The sequence below is a fragment of the Marmota flaviventris genome, chromosome 2 (assembly GCF_047511675.1).
Source record: "Marmota flaviventris isolate mMarFla1 chromosome 2, mMarFla1.hap1, whole genome shotgun sequence".
NCBI lineage: Eukaryota > Metazoa > Chordata > Mammalia > Rodentia > Sciuridae > Marmota > Marmota flaviventris.
Genome location: NC_092499.1, coordinates 92,758,467 through 92,764,111, shown reverse-complemented (window position 1 = coordinate 92,764,111; position 5,645 = coordinate 92,758,467).

Sequence of the window (5,645 nt, the reverse complement as noted above, 5' to 3'; positions counted from 1 at the left end):
GATTACAGGTGTGCATCACCACATCTGGCTAAAACCACATATTGGACAGGACTCTTTTCTGCCTCTACCAAACTGCACAGCCCTGTTTTTTCTTCATAGTCCCAGGTCCCTTTTTCTAAAGATATCTTATTTCCTAGACTATTATGTCTCTGACCCTTTGTTTGGCTATTGCATCACATTGGAATGCCTCCCCAACTTACTTCCTGCTTTACCATCTTTCATTCTTATTTTTAATATTTTTTGTAGTTGTAGCTAGATACAATACCTTTATTTTTTATTTATTTATCTTTATGTGGTGCTGAGGATCGAACCCAGGACCTCATATGTGCTAGGCAAGCGCTCTACCACTGAGCTACAAACCCAGCCCCCAATTTTTCATTCTTTTTTTAAATTAATTTTTTTGTTTATATATGACAGCAGAATGCATTACAATTCTTATTACACATATAGAGCACAATTTTTCATATCTCTGGTTGCATAAAAAGTATATTCACATCAATTCGTGTCTTCATACATGTACTTTGGATACTAATGATCATCACATTCCACCATCATTAATAACCCCACGCCCCCTCCCTTCCCTCCAACCCCTCTGCCCTATCTAGAGTTTGTCTATTCCTCCCATGCTCCTGCTTCCTACCCCACTATGAATCAGCCTCCTTATATCAGAGAAAACATTTGGCATTTGTTTTTTGTGGATTGGCTAACTTCACTTAGCATTATCTTCCCTAACTCCATCCATTTACCTGCAAATGCCATGATTTTATTCTCTTTTATTGCTGAGTAATATTCCATTGTGTGTATACCATTTTTCATTCTTAATGATGATATAAATTTCTCACATACTCATGCAATGGCCATTATAATGTTAATATAATAACTTGACTGAAAAATATTTAATTGAATAAATTATGGATTAAGTAATGTTTTTAAAAGAAAAATTTAAAAATTACACCATGGCATTGTTATTGGAAGCCTACTTTATTCAAGGCTTCATATCATGGAGCATGTATTAATTAATTAACAAATGAATAATTGACCAAATATTCATTGAGTGCCTGCTCTGTGCCAGATAGTACTGTAGATGGAGGGAGATGATATAGCAAGCAGAGACAGAAAAGTCCCCCGGAGGCTACCAGTCTCTCCCTTCTTTTTATTTATTTATTTAGGTACCAGGGATTGAACCCAGGGGTGCTTAATCACTGAGCCACATCCTCAGACCTTTTTTATATTTTATTTAGAGATAGGGTCTCGCTAAGTTGCTTAGGGCCTTGCTAAATTGCTGAGTCTGGCTTTGAACTCATGATCCTCCTGCCTCAGCCTCCTGAGCTTCTAGGATTACAGGCATGGGCCATTACCCAATATGGGAAGCATTCAGTTTCCTTCCTCAAAAACATTTTTGGCACCCCCTGACCCAAGGGCAGCTGACCTTAAGATCGATCGTGTGAATTTCCAGGGACACCAAATAGAACACTTTACCTTTAAACAAGCTTCAGGACGGCTTCTCCACTCTGGGCCTCAGGGTCCCCAAATGGGAGAGCAAGAGAAAGTCACCAGAGGCCGGCGAGAAGTAGACTTTTATTGGGGAGGGAACCCTTGTTCTTAGAAAGTTCTGTCCAAAAAAAGCCAGAGGGGCAGGGTTACAAGGGACAGGTGAGTGTAATTCAACCCAAGGGGTGTCACCTACATCTGAAGACACACCCTCAACTTCCTGAACAATGCCCAAGTCACTACTACCAGAGCCTCTTGCTTCAGGATGAAAGGCATGAGTCATTCAGAGTGGCTCCCCACAGATGTAGGCTGTGATCTTGTTTTCACTCACACCATTAGGCCTTCTTCTCTTTCTCCAAAGACTGCTCACTTCTCTCCAGTTTCTTTGTATTTATCTAAAATAGTTTTTATATACTCTCCTCACTATTTCATTCAAATTATTTCTTGTGTCCTTGAATTATGGAATTTTTTAACAGGAAGGGAATTTAAAGATGATGTACTACTCTAAAACTTCCATTTTGTAGATGAAGGTCAAGATCCAGAGAAGTAATGTGACTTGCTCTAAGTTCTAGCCCAGCTCATCTTTCTCTTCTGAATGTTGCTTTTATTTTCTATAAACAGCATCATTTAGGCAATAATTACATAGTACTACCTTATGTTGTTACTCAACTCTTTTACATTGGTGTGTCTTATTAACCCCAGAAAGCACAAATTTCTTCACCTCTTAGTAAGTAGCACAGAAGCCAGCTATATTAAGTGTGTATGTGTGTGTGTGTGTGTGTGTGTGTGTGTATATATATATATATATAAAATTAATGGGCACATAATAGGGATTCAATAAATATTTTTGACTGATTAGTACTTCTCATCTATCTTTTAAACATAATTGGTTCTTATTTCTTAACATTATGCTTCTATTTCCTTTGCAATTTTTAAAAACCAGACTTAAATTCTTGGCAACCAATGAAAAGATAGTCATGCCTCTGCACAGTCTGCTGCAATGTATTTTTTTCTGGACTTGGCAGAAAACCCAAGGTTTCTGCCCTATTTTTTGTTCATTGCACTGCAGTTCATCTAATCTTCTCATGGTGGCTTTCTCTGCTTGACATTGTTTAGTAAAGTGACCCAATTAAAGATGGCCCCATTTAATGCAGTGGGACTATATGTAGAGCTGGTTTCAAATAATTATGCTATAATATCTAAACCTTACTTATTTACTTTTTTCCTTCATTTTCTGTTAAGGTACCTACTGCAGATACTAGCATAGCATCACGATAAATCCTCCTGCACTGACTTTCAGGCAGAAGACACAGCTGTGAGCAGAGCTAATTGTGTGTCACACAGTGCCCTTTAAGCAGATCCTTGTATATCTGTTGTCTGAGCTGTAAGTAGAAGCTAAAGCTCTTTTTAAATCTACATAGTTTTTCACTAAATCTGTTAATTTCAGCATGTCCTTTGTGTTGTTTTCAGTAGTGCAATTCCCTGTTATATATCAAGTACATATGATGATGGATTGAACGCACTTCACTGCTCCTGTTCAGGTGCTATGTTTTGATTTTGTCCATACCCTAGAGAGGCAGCACATTGCTTCCTAAGACAGACCAGAAGCCAGAGATTTTCTAACAGTAACTTTGAAATATTGATCCTTACTAACATTATGTTGATGTGTACAATGTTCTTTCTTTTGGCACTGTTAGAATTAATTAAAATCTATTTTTAAAATATTTCTTTTTAAAAATCTATTAATTTCCACAGCCAAGTAACTTCTGTGAAAAAAAGTGTGACTAAATCACTCTCTGTACATAATATGATATCTCATACCTCCATGCATTGGTATGCTATTTCTCTTCTTTAGAATGTATTTCCCATTAATTCTCTAAGTCCTTTAAGATTTTATACAAAGCCAGGTATAGTTGGCACACAACTGTAATACCAGCAACTTGGGAGGCTGAGGCAGAAGGATCACAAGTTCAAGATCAGCTTCAGCGATTTAGTGAGACCCTACCTCAAAATAAAAAATAAAAAAGGCCTGGGGATGTAGCTGAGTGGTAAAGTACCCCTACATCGAACCCCCAATGCAAAAAAAAAAAAACCCAAAACCCCAAAACAACAGAAAGAAACGAGGATGAAAAGTGAGGCCCAGATCATGGGAGGCTTATATTCATATTATATAGTCTGGATTTTTACCCAAGAGTAAGAAATAGGAAGCCACTACAAGATTTTAAGAAGAGAATGATATAGTCAGATTTATGCTTTAGAAAGGTTGTTCTGGTTAAATGTGATTGTATCTGCAAGTCTGCAGATGACAAGAAGTTCAGTCATCTGAATTTCAATTCAGGTGAGAAATTAGAGAATCAAGGAATCAGGGAAGCAGTTTTTAAGTTGGACAACTAGGTCAATGCTGGGACCATTCACAAAAATCAGGAATTCTGGAGAACTGATCAGAAGTTTCTTTGCCAATGAATTTACAGCTGTTTGATAACTGTAGAAGTTTTTCTGTTTTCAGAGGAAAAATTATACATTACTTCAAGAATTCTTCACCTGACAACCTCAAATACTCTACTCTCTCAACTGCTGTGCAAGAGTTCTATGGGGTGCAATTGTCTTGAGCTTTAATGTCATGCATTACTCCTATAGCTTTATCCCATTGTGATGAAATACATTTTCTTGGTGAAATACCATGTCATGCCTTTCACCTCCTCCTGCTAAAGTATGAGGAGAGCTATATAATAACATTTTTTTTCTAAAATATTCTTTTGATAATCAATTCACAGAGCGTGATCCTTTCCTATGCCCTTTTCTCCTTTCCTCTTTGTCCTCCTCCACCTTATTCTTCCACCTCCTGCTTCTCCTCTTTTTCCTCCTCCTTCTCTGGAAGGTTGTTTTGGAGGAACAGTCTTCTATCCAGATTGTTTCTCACTTCTAATTTGTTGACTGATGCTTCAGAAAGATGTATTACATTGGAAAAGGAAATTGTCTTGGTGTTTAGTCAGCTAGGTTTGTAACAAAACACAGATAATTCTCTTGGTCTAGCAGTATAATAGGAGGCAGGGCCTGGAAAGGTCCATTATAGCTGGTGTTCCTGATCTCCCATCCTGGACTTGCATTTTGTTCCCCAATGAGGGCCCAACCTAGCAAGACCGATGGCCAACTCTCTTGACCATGCTTGGAGAAGACCCACTCCACTGCCTTTCCATCTTTTCCTCTTCCATTTGGGAATAATTTGGGGACAGGAGCAAATACAGAACTTACCAACTTGAAACATTGCTTGTTAAAATATGCTTTAGCTCTAGTATTATTTAGCTAATAAATAATAATAAAATATTGCTAATTTGCAAAACATGACTCATTTCACCTAAATCTATTGAAATGTTCCCACAAAACAGTATCCAAGGATTAATAACTTTTACTTTTTGTTTAGGACTCATTTAAATACCATATATATATGATTAGAATTTTTCTAAGTGGATATATAGAAAGACTATTTCCATAAGATAATCATCAAATAATAGTTAAGCTGGGAGCATAGTTCAGTGGTATTGTGTTTGTAGCATGAGTGAGGCCCTGGGTCCTGGGTTCAATTCCCCAGCTTAGGAGAGGTTACATCCATGGGCAAATCATTTTGGGAAGAACTTCATCCACTACTTTTCTCTTAAAGATGTATAAATCCATTAAGATACTAAAGTCTCAGAAAAATTCTGTTATAAAGGAAAATTTTAACTTTTTAAACAGCTTTATTGAGATATAATTTATATACCATAAAGTTAGCATTTAGAGGTGCATAGTTTAATGATTTGTCACATATTTCCCGATAATTTTTATTGTTACAAAAAGAAACTCATAAGCAGTCACTCCCTATTTTCCCTCCCCTTAGTTCTAGACCTTCTTTTGATCTCTCTGGGTTTATTAATTCTGAACATTTTACATACATAGTTATCATACAACATATGGTCTTTTTTGATTGGCTTTTAAGTATATGTGTTTGAGCTTCATCAATATTTGTAGCATGTATCAGTACTTTATTACTCTTATTGCTGAATAATATTTCAATATATGGATAGCTCACATTGTGTTTAGGTTATCAGTTGGTGGGCATTTAGTTTATTTCCACTTTTTTTTTTTTAATATTTATTTTTTAGTTTTTCGGCAGACAC